This window comes from Spodoptera frugiperda, chromosome 5, assembly GCF_023101765.2.
Source record: "Spodoptera frugiperda isolate SF20-4 chromosome 5, AGI-APGP_CSIRO_Sfru_2.0, whole genome shotgun sequence".
NCBI lineage: Eukaryota > Metazoa > Arthropoda > Insecta > Lepidoptera > Noctuidae > Spodoptera > Spodoptera frugiperda.
This window is the reverse complement of record NC_064216.1, coordinates 11244771-11267645: the sequence shown is the minus strand read 5'-3', so window position 1 is coordinate 11267645 and position 22875 is coordinate 11244771. Positions and strand designations below refer to the sequence as shown.

At 35.7% G+C, this 22875-nt stretch overlaps 2 protein-coding genes across 4 annotated transcripts in view; one reads left to right on the top strand and one right to left on the bottom strand.

Moving 5' to 3' along the window:
- LOC118271759 (potassium voltage-gated channel protein Shaw) overlaps positions 1–22875 on the top strand; it is a 255565-nt gene that overhangs the window by 99895 nt on the left and 132795 nt on the right. The window lies entirely within an intron of this gene.
- The window catches only part of LOC118272073 (protein spaetzle 4), a 484075-nt gene continuing 483069 nt past the window's right edge, over positions 21870–22875 (bottom strand). The window contains exon 7 of the transcript XR_007705324.1: positions 21870–21879. The gene's annotated coding sequence lies outside the window, so the exon portion shown is untranslated. The remainder of the gene's footprint in view (positions 21880–22875) is intronic.

The window sequence follows — 22875 nt, the reverse complement described above, 5'->3', positions numbered from 1 at the left end:
ACAAAAGATTTTTTTAAAATCAGTGCAGCGGTTCTAAAGATTTGCACGTTCAAACAAACAAACAAAATAACTTTGTCTATTAACGATTTTAACCAAACATTTGAAGATTAGGAATCGAGTTCTTATCAATCATTCAAATATGAATGATTGATAAGAACTCGATTCCTGTCAATCCATATCTACTGCTAATAGAAGCTGTTCTGAGTACTAGTGCGAGTTTGTTTTATGTTAATTCTACTCGATCTAGATATTTATGACGTTCAGCGCTCTGATCAGCCATCTCCGTTTTAACCAACCAATCAGAGAGCCAAACGCGGTAATGTGCCGATGGAGTTAATGTAACATAGACTTGCACAGATCAAACAACTTATGATGTTTACTCTATCAGAAATAACCATGATATTAGATCAAAGGAGTTATTTTAATAATAATTTAGTTTTTCGATTTAATCTAGGAAGCTTTTGATTGATTTGTCAGTTAGTTTAGTGTTTGAAAGAATGAGTGCTAGTTTGAGTGCTAAGTGTTTGTTTGATTTTGAGACGAGATTAGCTAACGCGCTTGATTGACCAAGAATAGTTGCCTCTGGTGTTTCGGGTGTCCATGTGCGGCGGCAATTGCTTACTATCAGGTAAACCGTCTGCTCGTTTACCGGTTTATATAATAAAAAAAAGTTATTATAACGTGATTTTGTCTTAGCGTTTAACTAAACATGTCATATCACTGTTATTTTTAATAACAGTATCACATTTATATTCTAACTGTGAAATGTTTGTTTGTTTGATTGTTTGTCCGTCAATCACGCTGAAACTACTGAACGGATTTTGATTAAATTTAGTATACAGACAGGGTATGAGCAGACTTGGGTGATAGGATACTTTATATTCAACAGAAACGTGGGCGAAGCCGCTGACAGAAGTTAGCAATTAATATATTTTCGTACGAATATCGCACACCTTTGTCCACACAATAAAGGTAAACATCAAAAAGATACCCTCACACGTTATAGTTCATTAGTAACAAATATCGAAACCTTCATTATTTTGCAAAACAATACGAACACGAACCCGAAGCAAATAACAAAAACATGTTTTAACATAATTCAACACGTACACAGAAAACTTTACCCTTAGTACAAGTTTGCTTTATGTTTAAAGTAATCGAAACGAGAGCACGTTCGGCGCTGTGATTGGTTAGTTCATTCGAGCCAGCCAATCAGAGAGCCGAACGCGCGTAAAGCAAACTCATACTGAGGGTACTTGTAAATGAAATCTATCCGACTCAAGTAACATTCCCATATTTTGTTTACAAATGATTCTAAAAGGGAGAAAATATGTTAATTTCGCGGTTTTGTAAACCGTAAATATGGTTAAGGCAATGTTTGGGTATTGGGGCTTGCTTACAATCGTGATATTTTTCAAGGACACAGGCCTGGGGTTACAGTGCCCGGCGATAAATATTGCACATCGACTTTTGGTAACAGACAATTTATTTTGTGTTCTGTGCTATTACAATAATTTATGAAAAAAGGAGGTTCTTAATTTGACCTGTAAATATATAGGTTTGTACGCGATTATCTCGCGTTTGGCTGAACTGATTTTGATGCGGTTTTCACCATAGCATTTTTCAGACTTATGTTACCCGACTTAAAATGGAGGCAGCAAAGAAAATAGATCGCGCCTTTAAAAAAAAGAAAAAAAATAGAAGTGGATACAGGAACGTCCGAAAAAATATTATCAAATTGAGCTGCGACTTCTGCGTCCTATTTTATTACATTATTATCAATTAAACTTTTCATGATATGAGGAGAGTACTAGTTTAGTTATAGCTAGTCATTATCACAAGCAAAGCATTTGCGATGACTTGGCAGACTGTGTCGGTCATAGCCAACTAGCTAAATACGCCATTCTATTAATTGTCTAGCCAATTTAATCTAATCGACTACGACATCGACTTTTGTATCGAAAGATCGATGCGAAATATTTATCGCCAGATACTGTAATATCGCCCTAACTTATATTCCTCGGCGTTGAGATATGAGAGGTTAAAGAAAGGTGGATAACGCAATTTGCCCTCCATTCGTTTTAGGAAATGACCGTCGTCGTTTGAGATTTTCCTAAAATATTTTTAGTTGACCTCTTTGGCTGTTATGAAAGTAGACTCGGATTTTGTTATTGGCCAAGTTTAGTTTTTAGTGAAAACTCGCTCGTGTTTTACGTTCCAGGAATTACAGGTAGGTTTAATTAATATTGAAAATTTTCCTTTGGAACTACGTATTACGTTTATGAGTAGTGTGATTTCTGGGAAAGATATGTTGGGTTCGCTTTTCAGATTTTGCAAAAGGTTTCCTTTTGTTTTAGATAAAACTCACTCTGTACTAAATCCAAAACAATTATTTGCATTACATGTCTGTGGCACTAACTAATGAAGATTAGGTGCTATAATAATATACATTTCATAACTGCGTATCTTTTTTTGGAAATTCTCATGAACTTCTCTCGTCATGGGGACGAATGGGGATGTGCCGGACCCTTATCAGCTAAAACCACTGCGGTGTTCCTCTACTGCCTGTGATCGTAACCCAGGTTACCCTTATGGAATCACCACACCCGGCAAGCTTTGACCTACCGCTATAGCAGTGGGAGGTCCCGCCACTTTTGCGACCCTGGTAGGCTGCTTCTTTTCCTCGCCTGGAACACTACGCTAACGCCTAATAACTGTATATCCACATCAACCTACTTCTTCACAGCATAATAGATAGATATTATGCTTAATCTTCCACGAAATCTTGATAACAAATTCAACTAATTCCCAGAGACGTACTCTAAATTACGCTGTAGGTAATTAGATGACGCGGTACGGATAAATAATTAAACTCCGCGTGAAATTGAGATCAATTGTGATAAGATAATTAACGTAATCATTGAGATGTGTAATGAGCTTGTAATCTTAGTTGTGTATGTTATGATAACACGGTTGATATTCTTGGAGGATGGGTGATGTAAGGTTTGAGTGGAGGATTTTTAGTGTTGATAATTATAATACTAGGTTTTAGGGTACTTTTCCACCAGAAATGTGCTATGCTACGTTGCATGGATTTGTTTGGCTTCCACCAATCATATTAATGGGTACACATAGCTTAGTATCTGTGGAAACAGTCACATAGCTTAGCCATTACATCCTCGCAGCATAGATTATTTAAGTTAACTTAAGCTACTAGGGACACATCATGTCATCGTTTTTCCCATTTTATCTGACCTAAACCAGTTCAAACTCATTTTTCTATTATTAGCACTCTTCATAGAATCTGCAAGTATCCAACTTTTGTTTAATAGTGATCTTACTTCCAGACACTGAAATGCTTTAAACTTTCAAAGTAGACATTTACGTATTTGTCACGTTTTTCGGTTAAAAAACTGGACTTAGAATAAATACTCGCATTTACGACTGTTAGAACTAAAGAAGAGGTCAAAAAATCTTCAATAAATCTAGTCATAAAAGACTATGCCTTTCACTCTGGCGTTTCTCCCCAGTCTAGATCAGCGTATTAAGAGATTTATAACTAAAGATTTACGACGTTCCACGCTTTTTCCCAGAAACAATCATAACTGGGACAAAAAATATATCTCTAATGCTTTTTACGGCTTGATATGATTCCGTTTTATGGGGTAGCGAAATGGTCTGGCGATGGAAAAGGGCCGTTTGGCTGGCCTTCCGATTTTTAGTAAATTATGAGGTACTTTTTACTGCTGTGGGTCGTGACGTGTTCTGTAGGCTTGTTATAGGTACTATGCCAAGTTTGAGTGTTTTCATGGGATAAGCTGATAAACGAGCTCATGCAATCACCTGATGGTAAGCAATCGCCGTCCATTATCACCCGAATCACCGTAGGTGTAACAAGTGTGTTGCGGGCCTTTTTAAAATTATTTAGACACCACTGACAAATGGTGAAGGAAAACATCGTAAGGAAACCCGGGCTTAGAATTTTTAAGTAAGTATAAGTTTGAAATCGCCAACCCGCATTAGACAAGCGTGGTGATTAATTCTCAAACATTTTCCGTGCGAGACGAGGTTTTGGTCAGTAGTGGCCATTAACAGGCTATTGTTATAATGGCATATTAAAAATTTAATTATTATCACACACAGACTGACAATCATTTACATTTTTAACATCATCCTCAGCAAACAACCCAAACGAAATAATCATTTCTACTTTGATATTGCAATTTACACTTGAAATTTCCACTTTTATAACATCAATCAACACCATTAGGCCTTTGAGAATTGAACCAAATGACATTATAAAGGAATAAAACATTTGACATCTCGGCTTAGGGACCTTAAGCTTTATTACAGCTGTATAAGGGCTATTATTAAATACGCTTACGAGTTTACGAGGCATCAGTACTAGGTAATGACAGTGTTAATCTTTTGCTATTCGATTCTGATCTCTGGTTAATGGTAATACGTTTGGTAATCGTGTTTGAATAGATTAGGATGATTTTTTTATATAAATTGTGAGTCAATTTTACTTTTATGTCATTGAATAAATAAGTAGATTTCCTTTAGTTGTATTACATTTTTCATTTCCTGAGCAGCTTTTCGACTTGCTTCTTGACTAGCTTCTGCCAACGGCTTTGCTTGCGTTTCCTTGAGATAAAAAGCCCTTTCTGTATACCAAAATTCATCAAAATTCGTTGCGTAGTTTTAACGTGATAGACGAACAAACATCCAAACAAACAAACTTTCATATTTATAATATTAGTGTGATGTGCATTGCTTGGGGATAAAAAGTATTTTATGCGTTATTCCAAACCAAATTCTAACTTTAGTACAAATTTAATCCCGATCCCTTCAGCCGCTTTGACGTAATTGTGTACAAACACACATACACATTAACTCACAAACTTCCGCATTTATAATATTAGTGAGATTAAAATGAATTTGAGAAACGTACTATTTCATGTTCAACAATGGCCCTTGTACATTGAAATAGTAAAATCGTGGTTCAATTTAACGACTGTAGTGGTCAAATTAAACTAGATACTTAACTCTAATATATTTCCCGAACATTTTGAACTACATTCAGATAATATGTGAACGATTTAATTCAGTACATAGAACGACCACTAACATTCTAACCAATTGGAGTGATTAATTTAAATTAGGAACAATATGGCGACCGGATTAATAATATTGCACCATAAATTGTATTACCAGAAAGGTTACAAGGGTGCTTTTCCACCAGAGATGTGCTGTGTAGTTATGCTACGAAGATGTGAAACTATGTGACCGTTTCCACCGATACGCTAAGCTACGTCCTCGTAGCTGTGCGAGGAAGATTTGCAGCTCGATTATGCGATGTATAAATAGTAGATAAATAGTAGGTAGTAAGCCCACATCCATGGCTTAGCTAAGTCCGTTTCCAATGTATATGATTGGTCGAAGCCAAACGCATCCACAGCAACGTAGCATAACACATCTCTGGTGGAAAAACATCCTAATTATTAAAGTTAATTTTGCCATTTATGTTGTGAGGCATCTACGTACTGGCAGGCGAGACGAACACAAGTAATGACTGAAAATAAAGAGAATTTTCGAAAATAAAAAAAATCTTAAAAAAACATAAACCTCCTTCTGGCGCAGTCGGGTAATAACGTTAACCATTCGTGCATTCGACCAATAAGACAGCCAACCACTATTCCATATTTAAAATTTCAATAACGGCTATAAAAAATTTGAACATAGAATTTCCATTGCATTTAAACCAGTGAGAGGAAATAGGATGAATCTAATTTGTGTTGCCAGATGGAAAAATATATTATTTGAAAACTTGCAGCAAGAAACGGTTTACTGAGAAATGGTTATTCCACCTTTGGCCGGAAATTTTATCAAGAACTCCGCCCCCAAGTTAAATAAATGTTTTACTGCAACTTTATGACTCCGCTACAGATGTACTTAACTACCTAAATGGTTTTAAAAATGATTTTTCTTTAACGGTTCTAAGGCTTGCTATGAACATGCTGTTACTGGTGTATTATTCTTTGGTTTTTTTTTTATTAATGTCTACGTACTATTCAGCCGTAAATTTTCCTCATATTCGGCTAATTGATCAAGAAGCTTGCTTAATATTCCACATTCTTTTAGTGTGAGACCGAATGCACTATTCAATACTAATCTACACATATATACATAAATACATAATATGTATAAAGCTGAAGAGTTTGTTTTATAACACCTTTCATTCATACGCATAATTTTTAGGGTTCCGTAGCCAAATGGCAAAAAATGTTGGATAGTGCATTTATCGAGGAAGGCTATAACATATTACGTTATATCTAATTAGAGCCCAGCAGAGCAGGTGAAACCGCGCCGGATTCTCTAGTAATGATATATGACTTAGATTTGGGCCCAGACAGTACTGGATACGTTCCAAAACTGAAACCAAAAGATTAGGCCACAAAAATACGTGTTCTAAAGGTTAATAAACCATTACATGTCTAAAAGTGAAGCAAGGAGCAAAAGCTAGCATTATACCAAATACAAGTTAGTCACACTACATTTTATTATTTCCAACGGAAACGTACAGTCAGATTTAACCAATAAATAATATGATTTAAACTTGTTAACATAATAAAATCGGTGCACGCTATAAAACTACTACTAAGTAGCTTCGCTGGAATCGTCGGATATTTCGTTAGCTTAGTTCGTTGGGTTAGTCGGTAGCTCGCGGTGTGAACCGAAGTATGTAAAGAGGCGAAGCGATGTTCGCCCGTGGCCGGTGGTGTGGCCTGTGCTTTAGATACGATGAAAAACACGTGGGTTGCTTTGATTTTATTTTATTTAGTACTGTCCGTCTGTTTATTGCGTGTTTTCTGTTATTGTGATTGATGCTAGAAGTTTCTATTGTAACGTCATCTGTGACGTCACGGGATTATTTTTGTTACATCTGTCGTGGCTTTGAGCATGTTGAGTCATACGGTGCTTTTCCACTAGAGATGTGCTATGTAGATATGTTGCGAGGATGTAATAAATAAGCTGTGTTTGTGACCGTTTTCATGGATGCTGTGGCGACACATAACAAGTGACAGATGACAGAAGTCGCACACTATCGACGAGCAAATCAACGGATGACGTTATAAAAAAATGACAACGCCCATGTAAAGTTTACATACGAAAAAACATGGATAGAAAATCCCAAAGAACAACAGGCAGAAATCCCGACCAGCATGATCACCACGCCTGGTCGAAGAATCCCCCTTTTCTTAGGGCACTTTACTCTCTGTTCCCTAAAATAATAAACTATGTAGCGGTGCATAATCCTCGCGAGTGAAGCCGCAGACATCAGCTTGTTGTGTATAGTAATGAACGTCACTTTCATGCTTTCAGTTTTTTGACTATCTATGTAAGACGACAGTTATTATCTTATTAGTGGTCTACAGTTGCCATTGGCAGTTCCTTTCCAGCGGCAGATATGGATGAAATTAGGGAAGTGGAAATCATTTTGGGAGGCCTAACTTTATTAAAACTTTAACTGCTAATAAAAATCTGTTGATGGCAAATCCTCTGCTAGCGCCAGTCACTTTTGCCCCCCTCGACGCTTAATGTCCTGATCTGGAGCTGCGGATTGCCTAGCATTTACCGGGGCTCCGGCTTGAAAAGCAGCAGTAGGAACGGCTTGGTTTTTAGTCAGTAAGAGTCTGAGACTCTCTCTCGCCTCGCTCAAGGCGGGAGAAGCCCTGGATGACTTTTCTTCCTGTGGCTGATATGATAGTGTTTGCCCACCCACGTAATATGTAAAGCTACCATAACTCAAATTGTAAGAATAGTTGGACCATAAACTTTAACAACATTGTAAGATACACAATCTCAATTAACCTCAAATATTTGGCCCAACTAATCACAAACGTGAGTCGGACTACATCTCAATCTGTCTACCGCATCCATTGTAAGTACTTCGACGAAAACTCTTCGGATTACAATGTACAGATAAGTTTCAGTAGGTTCATTTTGTCAACTTTAAAAAAATATATATTATTTTTAATGGACTGCCTCGTTGGTCGAGTGGTCGCAAGTGCGACTGCCGAACAAGGGGTCTCGGGTTCAATTCCCGGGTCGGGCAAAGTATTACTGGGCTTTTTTCGGATTTTCGAAAATTTCTCGGTAGTAGCACGGAGTCTGGAATTGTGTCCAGGATATGGCAATAGGCTCACCCCTATTACATGGGACTTATAACAGAAATGGTGAAAAGTGGGTGTACATTGTATAGCGGCATTACGTGCCGTAATGTGCACCTCTGCCTACCCCTTCGGGGATAAAAAGGCGTGACGTTATGTTATGTATTTTTAATGGATTCGTGGCGACGCATGATAAGTGACAGATGACAGAAGTCGGATATAGACGATTGACAAATAAATCCACGGATGAAGTCTCAAATCCTACATCTTGTACATTATATGTGAAGTTAAAACCCGCCAAGCACAATCACCTCGTCTGGTCGGAGGATTTTCCTTTTCTTAGGAAACTTTACTCTCTGTTCCCTAAAGATTATTTCGATCATTTTTAGTACTGAAAAGTCAGTCAAGTAGCGTATGTGCATTATTGTTTTAAAACTGTTGCAGTTCAATTAAGTCAGTTAAGCTTTTGACTGCAAATAAAAAACGATTGAAGGAAAATTTTCCGCTAACGTCGGTCACCGCTGATTCCCATTCCGTTTAACTTGTTATTACTAAAACATAGTTTATTACTATGATCAATTTGTACATAGTAGACATAGAAAAAGATTCTTGGCATCTTGCATATCGTACAATGTATCTGGTTTATCTGGAACTGGGGACTACCTACTAGGTTTACCGGAGCTCCGGCTCGTAAAGCAAGAGTAGGAACGGGGTGGTTTTTAGTCAGTAAGAGTCTGACACAGGGAGTGTCTCGCCTCGCCTAAGGCGGGAGAAATCATTGGATCATTTCCCCCCTTAAAAAAGGTATCTGGTTTAACGACGTTATAATGTATTGTTTGTACACTATGAAAGCGACATTAATTTATTAATTAATATTTTAATACATTTTCATAAACAACGTAGCAGTTTGAACGTTGTAAATTAATATATGCTGCTCCCGTCTCCGATACTTTAATGAATGTCATAAATTATGATACAGTAGCTGGCGATAAATATTGCACATTTTAAATGTTCGTATTTTAAAGAGGTATTCTATTCGTATAAAATGTGATTTTCTGTTGAAAGTTTTTAATTATCTTTCAATTTAGGGTATCAAACCACTTATTAGAGTAAATGATTAATGTCTCTTCTGAACCATCTTACTACATATTATAAATTCTAAAGTTTGTAAGTGAGTTAGTTTGTGTGTATACTTATGTGACTAGAAAAGCATGAACTACTGTAAATGCTACGAGGAAAATTTTCTGCTAAAATCTAAGATTAACCGACTCTTGCTGGTTAAATGCCGAACAATTATGTAATTGAAACTTTTACCACCATTGTAAATGATAAGTCTCTTTGGCGTGATTGAGTCAAGGAATTGACTAAAGGAATCGGTATGGTCTCAGGCGAAGCCGTTGACAGAAGCTAGGTGGCAGGCGGAAGCCGCCTTAGGCTGAGGGCTGTAAACAAGTGTGCAATATTTATCGCCGGTCACTGTACCCTGTTTAATAAACAGTAAATTGAGTATTTAAAGTGATATTTTAATATTGCAGTTCTCGCAATATTGCAGTATTGAATGTAAGCAGAATGGAGAATTTATTAGAAAATGATATTACTTTGTAGATTATTATACTTACTTAACATTTTTATAGAGAGTTGAGGATTGTCAATTCGCAGTTGATAAGCGGGACTAGATCGGCGTTTTTGGAACTTTCTATCCGAAATTTTACGAGAACCAAGTGGTATAGGCATAGATGCCTCAAACAAAGTTTTTGAGAAGATCAAAAAAGAAAATCTGGTTATGTTTTGTATCACCTAGTAACTGAATTTTTTATGGGGGGGGGGGGGCATTATCCTGTCGCTTCTCCGGCTTTGGGCGAGGCGAGAGGGAGTGTCAGACTCTTACTGACTAAAAACTACCCCGCTTCAACTCCTGCTTTTTGCGCCGGGGCTCTGGTAAGCCCACTAGGTAGTCCGCAGCTCCGGATCAGGCATCAGTCCTACTGCATCTCATTTGTGGCCGGTTATCCATCTGCTCGTTTACCGGCTTATACCATAAAAAAGACAATGTAAAATTATTTTTAACAATAAGCAACAGAAAAACAATCATCCTAGAAAAACGATACTTCTGAACCCTTCCTTTAGTATGACTTAGCCCGAAGCGTAACCATCCCAAATCATCTATGATCCACACAGCGTTACCCTATCCAAACAATCTTACATAGTTACACACATAAACAGACCCACACAACTTAATATTATACATAAGCTTATACAAATTTCTTGAAGTAATCGATAATATACTTATTTACTTTGTAAAGTAAATTAATATGTTTGTGTTATTAATATTGTTTTGTTTAGAATCTATGTGAAATTAGCTTTATGCCTGCAGGTTTGTTATTTGTACTGTAATCTTCACGAATTAATAACGCGTTGTATTATTTGGTGCTGTTGTCTTCACGAATGAATAAACTCTATCAAGTCAGTACTCTTAGTATGAGTTTGCTTTACGTTTAAAGTAATCGAAACGAAAGCGCGTTCGGCGCTCTGATTGGCCGGGTTGAAGAAACTAACCAAGTCGAAGTCGAAAGTGTGTTTTAAGACTTTTGTAAACGAATACTCCTTCATATTATAATGTGTTAGGCCTTTATTTAACTGGGAAACCATAGCGGTGCAACCAGTCGCGCCACCGTGGTGTCTGCAAGCTACGAAACTAAACAGCACACAGACACCAGATTCCCTACACCAAATTGCTCGCTTGTTGGTCGCGGCGACCAAGCATGAAATTATATAGATCTAAATGTATTTAAACCATACCACCATATTATAGTAGACAGAAATGGCTGAAAAACATATAATTATACTACTAAAATAGTTTGGAAGTTACAACCATGTGAATGGTAGTTTAAGACAATACATTGGCACTTAACACAGTGTTATGATAGTGCCTACTGAATAATTCAGCTTTATCCTGAAGGTAGCTTGAAATAGTACATAATTCATCGCTCCCGTCACTATTGGAAATTTTCCAAGATGTCCGTAAAGATAAAGATTCTTTTGGGTATTGCATCAATATGAATTGAAATTCTGGTTTTATATTATGCTGCATAGGTAATAGGGTAGATGACAAATTTTAAATTTTATTGTCCGTTTTGTAGATTATTTCTAAATATTTCATGTTTTTTTTTTACGTAAGCAAATACTTTCGAAGGTGTATTGATTTGAAATATCTCCTGACGTTATTTCTAGGACTCAAGTATCCTACCCAAGCACCTCAATTTCTGAATATCCAACAACCCATAAATTCCTAAACCCCAAAAGGCCGGCAACGCACTTGTAACGCCTCTGGTGTTTCGAGAGTCCATAGGCGGCGCTGATTGCTTATCATCAGGTGATCCGTCTGATCGTTTACCGGCTTATACCATAAAAAATTTAACTTTTTAAACTATTATCTCTAAACACCTGCTAGGCATGAAGATTATGACAAATCAAGATCAAGACAGCGAATGATCACAGGCTATCGACATCACTGTGAGAGTAGTTCTAGCTACACCCATGGGAAAAAATAGTAAATTTACACGCTGTCAAGCAAAAACGTGGTCATAAAACCAACATGGGTAATCGTTCACTCATTCAAACAAGTTCCTACCTGTCATAAAACTCGTACAAATAAACAGCTTACGTACAATAGTAGGTATTGCTCGTAAAAATACCTTTTATGCGGAACCGTATCGTTTTCACTTCACTGATACGGGACCCTAATAAAACGGTTTTCCCTTCCCTAATGTGCTGATAAGTAGCGTTTTGTGTACGGCTGAAAGAAATTACAGGTAGAATAGGAAATGTTGTTTACATCCTCCTGAAGCCTGAAGGCTGAAACTTGTTTGTTTTTTTACAGGAAAACGAAAATAGCCAGATTATCTCGACCTCAAGGGTATTCACGTGGCCGTTGAAATCGTACAAATGAGATGTTTTTCCTTGTTGGAAAGTTCTTTTTCTATAAACCCACGTAAACGGTATAATGTCAATATATTTTTATAATCATATTGTTAAATGATAAAATTAGATTATTTTTGTAAGTTGGTTATAAGATAACTTTTACACGTCAATCTTTGAAATAACTAGGTGAGGCCGGGAATTAAGAAAATGTGGGTTTGAAATCGCCAATTTTCCTTGAACCAACGCAGTGATCAATGCTTATTACTTTTCCACGTGAGAACAAAACTTTGCCTAGTTCAAATGAATTATAGAATTTCCTACCTTTCCTCTTACACAAATGTATGTATATTATGAAACAAGAAACTAGGAACTATAACAGTCTTGAACTACCAACTTACAACTAGAATTTACTGCTAATTCTGGAAACTTCTAGCAACTGTTTCCACAACGTATGGTCATTTAAAATCAAGGTTACACGTGGCCCAAAATGTACCTGCGTCGACCGCACGTCACTAACAATACTTTCAACTTAAATTAAACTTTATTTTCTAAGCAGGAAGTGTGAGATTTGCTGATTAAAGTTTCAACTTGTTTGCGGTTAACTTGTTTTGATAAGGTTGCGAAACTCTTTCTCTTGGCGTTTCCCTAATTAAGTTGGGTTGTCTACTGGGTGATTTGTGTCGGACATGCCAAAGTCAGACTCATTGTTACAGTTTAGTAGAACTTTCGAGTTTCCGGAATGGATGATACAATAATGTTTTTAACAGCTATCAGTTCCTCGGTCTAAGGAAGGCCAATCATTACTATAGCAAGTAGGAATGTTGCCAGCCTTCTGGGTACTTTCTCAATTGACATAGATGCGGATGAATTTTTTTATGTTTTGTAAATTTGCAAAGAAATAATAGTAATTTTTGGTTTTATTTTATTTTGTTTTTAAGTTTGATAGTTTAGATGTAAATATTCTGTTATAAATAAAAGGAGACTATCAGTAACATCGCAGCATAATATGAACTGCCTGATGTAAAGTATGGTCATTATAATTAAGAACACCAGCTGCACCAGAAGAATTAAAAATACGTTGTGGACGTTGCTGGAAACTGTTTAATTGCGCCATAATTTTAAGTGAGCAAATGGTTTGAGCTTTTGGAACTCTAACTGGCAAGATGAAACCTAGCCGGGGCACAGATGAGGGGTGTGCTACAATTTGGCAAATCAGTCTGAGATCCTAATTTAAAGGGTTCAGGTTTATCCAGTCTCTCTGTTAAATGTATACTCCCTTTTTTTGAGAGGTGAAAATCATCCAACTACTTCTCCCGAGGCGAGAGGAAGTGTCAGACTATTACTGACTAAAAACTATCCTGTCTCTACTCCTATTCTGCGAGCTGAAACCCCGGTAACTCGCTAGGTTTTCCACAGCTCCAGAACTATTTAGCCCGTTAAGTTGCCCGTTAAAAAGTAGGTCTTATCATCAACAAATATATTCAGTAATTGCCACAAGACAAAGAGCTCATTTGACACCACAAATGGGACATATTACTATGAATATTCATATTACGATATATTCCAATAATATATTCAATAAAACTCAATAAACACAATTGAATAACCCTCAAAGGAGAAATCTTTTGCCTATAAAATATTTACTTCACCTCTGGAAGGCATTCCTGTTTTATATTTCATTTATTCTGGGTATCGATAATGTATTATGTTGATATGGACGTTTTATTTAAGCCTTTATTTTATTTATGGAACACTAGCTTTCTGCCCACGGCTTCTCATGCGCTTTTTTAGGGGTTTGGGCAGATTTCTCAATAACAATGATGCACAATTTGTTTGTATGTCACAAATAATCCACATAATATTTTTTCTTTCTCTCTTGAAAATTGCGGAATGTTCCATATAAACTTCTACCCCTTCCCCCATTTTAGGAAAGTGAGGGTTATAAGTGACTAAAAACGTCAACGTCCTGCTCCCCAACTATCTTCATACAAAAAATAATGTCATGACCTCGCTCCGTTGCGACGTGAAGAAAGGACAAACAAACAAACACACACTTTCCCATTTGTAATATTATCTACCTAAGTATGGAAGTATGGATGTGAAAAGATGAGCAGTAATAAATAGTAAGTGCATTTCCTGATAAGCATTAAATTATGTACATATTTTATTTATTGACGCATTAATTACACCCATTAATTATGTAGTACCAATTTTTTAGAATTTCGCAACTGCCAATGAATGTTTTCCAAGTTATACGTACTATTTAAGTTAATTTAGTTACCACTGACATGGTGAACAACTGCGGAAACCTGGACATCGAATTATTAGTTTTTAAAGCAAGCTTCAGTGCTCATTTCTTTGTGAGATCGGTGTGAGAAGAAGTCTTCGCTTAGCTAGGGAACAAATTATAAATTGATGGTAAAATACTTACTGGTAGCACAGATCTTCCACTTTTACTCTGTGTAAACAAACCTGTTCCTTTGATAAAGGTTTAATACCAGAAGAGACAAAAGTTGATGTATTAGAAAACAGCTCCGGGGATTCCCTAAGGGGCAAAAGGGATCCGGAGCTGCGGACTACCTAACGGGTTTACCGGGGCTCCGGCTCGAAAAACAGAAGAAGGAACGGGATGGTTTTAGTCAGTAAGAGTCTGATTCTCACTCGCCTCGCCCAAGACGGGAAGTCATTGGGTGATTTTCCATCCTTAAAAAAGGTACAAAAGGCGTGAAATGAAGTCGTGTTTTGCTATAATGAAAAAAACATTTTATACAGCATATTTTTCTGAGCATATTATAATGTAGATAATAAAATATTCAAGCGGCCACTCGCCGAGTAGCTTTGCATACATAAATCACTCTTACATAGTAGAGAAAGTTTTATATACGATAGTTTATGTAAACGTGATTATGAAGAAAACGGTACATTTAACATCAATATGTGTTAAAGTTTTTTGTAGTGTTTTCTTCAGCTACATAAGTCGATATCAGTATTCATTATCAACAGGATGAGATTCTCTGTGATTGAACGTAAGAAAGAAAGCAAAAACTAGATGCAGCATAAATAAAATAAAATATTTTGTCACAAAAAATCAGCAAAACATGCCTGAGCTTCATTAGACCACCACAGATGGAGTCCACTAAGGTTGATGCCTGAACCGGAACTGCGGACTACCTAGCGGGTTTACCGGGGCTCCAGCTCAAAGAGTAGGAGTAAGAACGAGGTGGTTTCTAGTCATTAATAGTCTGAAACTCTTGACTCGTCCTTATCTTCATTACCATCAGGTGGGGTTGTAGTCAAGCATTAGTTTATATCGAATAAAAAAAATCACCACGCTTGGCAGACGTTTTGATTGAATTATCAGACTTCGCTGCTGTAAAGTCACTGTATACAAATATAGCTTCCCATAGTCAGATCTTACGACATAATTAAGTTCAACTCCGCTGCCACTAAGCGACTTAATCTTTTTAATTAAAACAAGAACTAAACCCTTATATATTCTTCTAAAGTCTTAAACATAATCTTTCTCCAGTACAGCACTTATTAAACCTATCAAGCCAGATTCTAGATTTATCTAGAATCAATACTAGTCTCCCGATAAGGTAGGTATAAAATTTTACGGCCTAAGGGACTTCCCTATCACATGAATCAGGATATAGGGAGGAATAGAGTAATAAAATGACTATTACTTATACTTCAACCTCTATGAGCTGTACTCGTAAAATACTTGACAAAAAGTCCATAAAAGGTACATTGAATGGATTGTATGTGGATTTTTGTAGTTTGGAAAAATGTACTAGAAATTATTGTTCGACTAGTTTGAACTACTACTACTTTGGAGGATAATTAAAATTACATGTAATATATAAATAATAGACGAACAGAGATAATTGCAACAGTTTGCAGTGAACCTATTTCCATATCCTATACTGGGCATAATTCCAGGCGCTATGTTACTAATGAGAAATTTAATTAAAAAGTAATGTAAACACACTTACAAAACAGGACAAAATTCTAGTGTGAAAAAAAAAGAAAAACGTGACAATGAAAAGCACTCGCTTATGTAGGCTACAAAATATACCGACATTATTACAACTTAACACCACGCCTAACTAAGTTTTTATCTAAATATATATCTGCATCATAAAGTCCTATTAAATCTAGTCTTAGCATGAAACTAGGTCACTGACCATAATGAACGACTAATACTTTTATCTACGAAGCGATAATTCAGAGTTAACGGAGCGGTAACCGTTGAAACCGTGCGTCTTTACAATTTATAATATACTTATATATGTATATGTTTACACTGACTCCGTTTTAGAACTTTTGTATATTCATTATCTATACATATAATAAAATTGTAGAAAAGTGCTGTCTGTACATTGAAAATAAAAATAAAAAAAATAGCAGGGGTTATTGTTATGTCGATGTCGAACCCAAAAATGTAATTAACTTTTTTTGTCTGTTTGTCTGTTTGTCTGTGCACGCTAATCTCAGAAACAGCTGATCCGAGTTGGATGCGGTTTTCAAGAATATATTGTGGTATGCTTCAGTTATATTTTAGTGTTTGTTTCATGTCAATCGGTTCATAAACAAAAAAGTTATGTCAAATCTGGCCATAATGAACGACTAATACTTTTATCTACGAAGCGATAATTTAGAGTTAACGGGGCGGTAACGGTTGAAACCGTGCGTCTTTACAATTTATATATATGTGTATATGTTTACACTGACACCGTTTTAGACCTTTGTATATTCATTATGATAAATATGTTTAGGAAAATGGTCGTTATGTGTCGTGGGGTAATTAGTTTACTCAGTGTTTAGTCCTATGGGTTTGCTTGTGAATTGCTTTTCAGTATGAAAAGATATTTAGTTATAGACTAGGTTATTGCTAGACTAATTTGATTGACAGCTGGTCACGATGTCGTTACACAGTCAAGAAGTTAGAAATTGAAAGAAGAACAAAATTAGACGTGTTTAATTTCATTAAATATAATGTTATCGGCTTACTCACGTTACTGTTTGACGAGGAACTCGACTAGTTTCAAGCTATGCTAAAGGCTCATATTCATGAGCATAATAATTAATTTAGTATGTCTCACGAAAGTTGTAATTAAATTATAATGTTATTTTTTTTTGTAATGTGAGATATATCTGTCGCCAAACAGTAGACGTTCAAATAATGACTTTAGAGTTAAACCTAAATCTTTTGAAGGAGAAAAGCCTAATAACACATGTAGACATTGGTCTTAGTGGTTCCCAACGATAACTGCACAAACTGACAAGTTAAAACTATGTAAACGCCTGTAGACTAAGTAAATAAAGTAACCCACAAAAGATTTCCTTACAAATTGAATAAAAACATTTACAACTTTCAAATTCTTTAACTAACCCTTTTTTTCGCTAACAAATCTTTGTCCCTGTAGCAACAGATGGTCAAACTATCCCATAGGGACGGTATAGGGTTGAATCCCTTTCTGTGGACCGAAATACTCTCACATAAAGTTGTCACTAGCTGGGTCAGACATTCTCAAAGTTTGCAGCAAATAAAGAAATGAGAAGAAAGATTTTAGGCCAGTGAACTGGAAAACAAGCTTGCGACCCGCTTGGTAGGAAGCAGTTACTCTAGTTTTTTAATGTTTGTTTCTAGAGGTCTCTCTCTTGTTAATTTTTCAATTTAGTTATAGTTTTTGTTTAAGTTATCAAGAATTATGTTATTTGCTTTAGGACTTTTTTTCGTACTCTTTATTGAACCGACCACATTTTCACTGCATGACCTAAAGGTAGGCAAAGACCTCTCATAGTAATCATGCCTATGGCATTAAGCCCAGGTGGGCTTATCTAGTATACGAAGGTTCGTATACTAGATTTGCAAAAAGTTAAATAAAATAAAAAAATACGTTTGATAGTCTGTAAACAGATTTGTATAGCTGCGATGAGCTGAAAATCTCAGTAACGCGTTATTAGAAAGGCCTATGCATGATGTAAATACAAAATGGATTTGTCTTCCACACAATGCGTGACACTTTATGTGGAGCGCGGGACGTTACAAACCACATCCCGTTCTATTTTCCAACAAGCAGTCCCATTCTACAAACACGTCACTAACTGTCCACAATTTTATGTGCCACTTTCGGAGCGCTTATAACATATACCTAGTCTATACCTAGCCTTTTATCCATATACCTATATACAGCTTTTTACTTATAACATCATTGGGTAGGGTTCATTTGTTTAGTCACAGTGCACAATCACCTTTTTGTACTTGCTTCATGGACCTATGTGATATACCAGAATGATGATGTTTATACAATGACAACTAAAATGAGAAGAAAATAATAATTATTTTCTGCTGCACAGTAAAAGTTTGAGAAACTTTGTCTTAGATGTACGAAACACGTTTTGGGAATAAAACTATTATCTCTCGACCCGAGTTTAAGGTGTTTTGAACTAACTTTATGCCCTTGTTTCTCTCGGATTTAAGGTGTGGTCTATAAATCTGACTGGTGTAGTTAGTGTCTAGTGTCTCTAGTTGGGTTCCTAGTTTTAGTTTATATTTACTTGATTTACTTTTCCATGTCCAAAATTATGCTTATAAAGTTTTATGCTTCTTCCCTCGTAGCGTTTCATTTGTGTGAGTTTGACAACAGTGGTTCCCGTAGTAATTTTGTTGGATGACACTTCCTTTAGTTTCTGTATTCCGTGCATCTTCCATATAATATGGAAAGTCGCGTTTGATCTGTGAACATGGGAAATATTATTCTCACTTAAACTTCTTGGTAATGGTATGGAGTGTAAAATTATTCACGTTCTATGGTAATAGGTTGGCCCTGTCTCACAAGCAGTATTACATTTTTTTACATACATAATCACGCCTGTTTATGCAGTGACTATGGAACGTCAATTTCTACGATTTTTACACACCTCTTTCGCTTCGTCAACAGTCATCGTGCATGCTCAATGGTTAAGAGTACTTTTAATTTGGTCCTTCTTTCATATAATTATGTCCGTCTAGGGAGCCATCTACAGATGGTCTCATTCATATCCGCTCTGTATACTTCTTTCGTAAATCTGCTTTCATCCATCCTTTCTACATGTTCAAACCTTGGTAACATTCCCTTTTCAATTAAAATATATATTTTTATTGTTTGTATATTTTACCTCCAATTTTATACCTACTCAATCTATTTTTTCTTTATACGCTAAGACCGAAACCCTCATACTACTCAACCAACCACAACATAAAAATTGATAACTATAGGTATATCAATTTGTAATCTATCATTAGTATATACTACACCTACTTACATAGCTTGGGTATCTTGTACTTCAACGGCATCTGTTACTAAACAGTAAATAATGATAGTTCCTCCAATGTTAAGCACATGTTGGGACATTAAGGTCCATTGATGTCCTCTGCAGAAACTCTGCGGTATAATATAATAAGCGAAATTCGCCCTAAAGGTATTGTTTTGTCTTAAAGCATTGTTGAATTAATTGTAATGTCTAAATAACTATTTTGGAGGACGATCGGAGTTGTTGTTTAGGATTGTTTTTGTTTGAAGAAATTCTGTGGATGGATCGTTTTGTATATTTTGAGTAATTTCTCGATGTAGAAAAGCTCAGAAAAATTAAAGGATATTAAAGGGCACTAGTTGGACCATGTTTCAACAATACCCAACGACATTTCAACGCTAGGCGCCGACTGGGGTACAGTTACGACAAGGTATAGCGTGAATCATGTGTCTTTGTATTTGTTTCATATGTCACTTTCACAGAATAATTTTATGATATTATTTTTGTGTGTGGAGATTGTGAATAGGCTAGAGAGTGATATAACACATTTCCTTTTTATCTTTAGCAAAAACTAAACATGTTGTTGGAAAATTAGTTTTTGTATAAAGAGACCAACAGATAAATAAAGAGAAGTGTAAATCTTATTACAAGAAGTAAATAAGTAGTTTTTCATCTGTTTTCCTTTGGAGTAAGGTTTGTGAGTGTTGGGGTGTGAACGAGGGTCGTGCTGCGTCCAATGAATGAATTTCCATTAGAAAACTACTCCTTATAGGTGTTACATGGTCTGTCTGTGAAACTGGGAGATCAAAGGAATTGAGTTGTTCAAGAGTGTATGTGGGTTCAATTTAAATGAAAAAGAAGACATTTGGTCGGTTTTTGAAAAAAATATACTTATGTGATATTTATCTAATAAGATATAGAAAAAGAAGATGCTTTTTGGTGATATTGGTTTTTATTGCATATTCACGTGTCATATTTGTCGCGGCTCATGAATATGAACCTCTAGCATGGCTTGAAACTAGTCGAGGTCCTCGTCAAACAGTTACGCGAGTATGCAACGTCTCATCGTTTTTCCTTTATTATCATCAGATATTTTTATGAAAGGGTAGGCAGAGGTGCACATTACGTACTGGGCACAATTCCAGAGTACATGCTACCACTAATTAATATTACACTGAATAATGACACACAAAATGAAGTCTGCCAATATCAATTTCCCTAAACTAACAATTTATCATACAGTATGTAGCGATGTTCAATTAAGTGAAAGATGGAAATAAATGATAAAAAAATAACTAAAACGACACTAAAAGCAGTAACTCGATTTCTAACGAAATAAGTGCTCACTAAAAACTTTTCGCATTTTCACTGAAAATGTATGAAAAGGGAAAAAAGTATTTTTTTAGTTGTCGAACCATCTGTTGCTTTGAGAGCTTTGTGTGTGGTACAAGTTATAAGAGGTTATATCGACGTAGTTTTATTTTCTTATTTGTTGTTATTTTATATTCTTGGTTGGGGTCATCGAGGGTAAAAGGTAACTCCAAGTATTTTAAGTTGGTATCTTAGTAAGATCTCGAGGTATAATAATTATATGTGACTAGCTTCTGCCATCGGCTTCGCCCGCAATCCCGTGGGATAAAAAGTATCCGATCATCCAAGTCGGTTTATACTATGTCTTTGTACCAAATTGCATCAAAATTCGTTCAGTAGTCTTAGCGTGATTAACGGGTAAACATCCGAAAATCCAAACAAACGTTCACGTTTATAATAAACAATATTAGTGTGATGTGAATTTATTAATACTCTCAAGAAAGTGTTACTTATTGCCATTTTCCAAAGAAAATTTCACAATCTATGCACTTTTTACTAGTCAAATATTGATGTTTGAGTGTATTACTAAATTTTCTTACTCATTTGTTGGCACCACTTCACCGAACGAGTCTAATCGCTTTTAGCGTATAACTTGCAGCTATAAAAATAATTGAACCCTACCAATGAAAATGATCCTTGCTAATTGAACGATTTACGACTGAATGAATGAAACGGCATTCGTCAAACTGTTGACATTCACAGTTCAGTTTTCATTTAATCTTTATTTTAGTTTATGAATGTGAGAAAATTGTTTATTATATATAACGTTTTTACATGAAAACTCTTGATTCAATTTTGATATAAGTATTATCGTACAACGATAGATGATTCAATTTTCTTGTGTTAGTTACCAGGACATCATTTGTATTGTATGCTTACAATACAAATGATGTAATAACAGACTGTAATAGTGTGCTCACTTTTATTTACGTCTTTAGATAAAAATGTGCCAAACAATATGTTTTAAAATACCCAACTTATAATAGAACAAAACTTAAAAAAGGGAATAACCTTGAATAGTTAAAGTGCGTATCTTTTTTAAGTCGGATAATATACCAACCTAAAACCTTCTCCATCAGTTCAGCCAAACGCGAGATAATCGCTCACAAACATACATACATTATGCTTTTTAAAGTTGGTTATAAACTAATTTAATTAATGCAACATTTTCAACTACATCCAACTATAAATCCAACATCAAAATACCAAAAACTAATTAAAACAAAATAGCACGTCGACGTACATGTTATCCATGTAACATCACTAATTAACGTGTTCGTTTCGATCAGACCAGTCCTGACATGTATTTCGTTGGCTGCAGGCTAATTTGAAACGACATCGGGAACAAACATGCGCCCATTAGTGTGTGTTTGGCTCGAAACACAATCCTTTTGGTCGTGTTTTAAATAGCAGTGCAAAATAATTCACTAATCATCACGTTTACTCTTTTCATGGGTAGAGTTTAATGAGAAATTTTACAATGACTAAGCTACTCTAACATACCACAACCGTGTCATAAGTGCCGTCTATAACGGTAAGCGTCCACAATCCCGCATCGTACGCATCGCACGCAACGGGTTTTAGTTTGTCTTGTATACAAATTCATACAACTACGTCCACTGATCCGCATCGTACGGACCCACGATGACATCATAAAGAATGCGTACGAAGCGGGCCTGTAGACGCTTACCTTAAGGAAATAAACATCTGACAGTGACCAAGTAGAAGCACTCTCTGACAAGCCAAAACCTTTTTATTGGCGAGTCCAACCATCCTATACCCTATTTTTCTTTCCATCCTTCTACAAGTATCTCCAGACATAAAAATCATAGCATTGTGTAAAACATACCATTGCGATATGAAATAACACACGCAAATAAACACTCTTTCGTATTTATTTTAAAGATCGAAATAGTATTTTTACAAGACTTTTCATAGAACTCATAATTGCTATCAATATAATTCTATCGAACGTCCAATATTAAGAAATTTTCAAACGAAAAAACTTCAAAGGAGAATAATATTAATCAAATTAACATTTAATATAAAAGACGTCTGTTATACATTTATTACGATTATTATTTTATTGTATAATTTATAAGTTGTATAA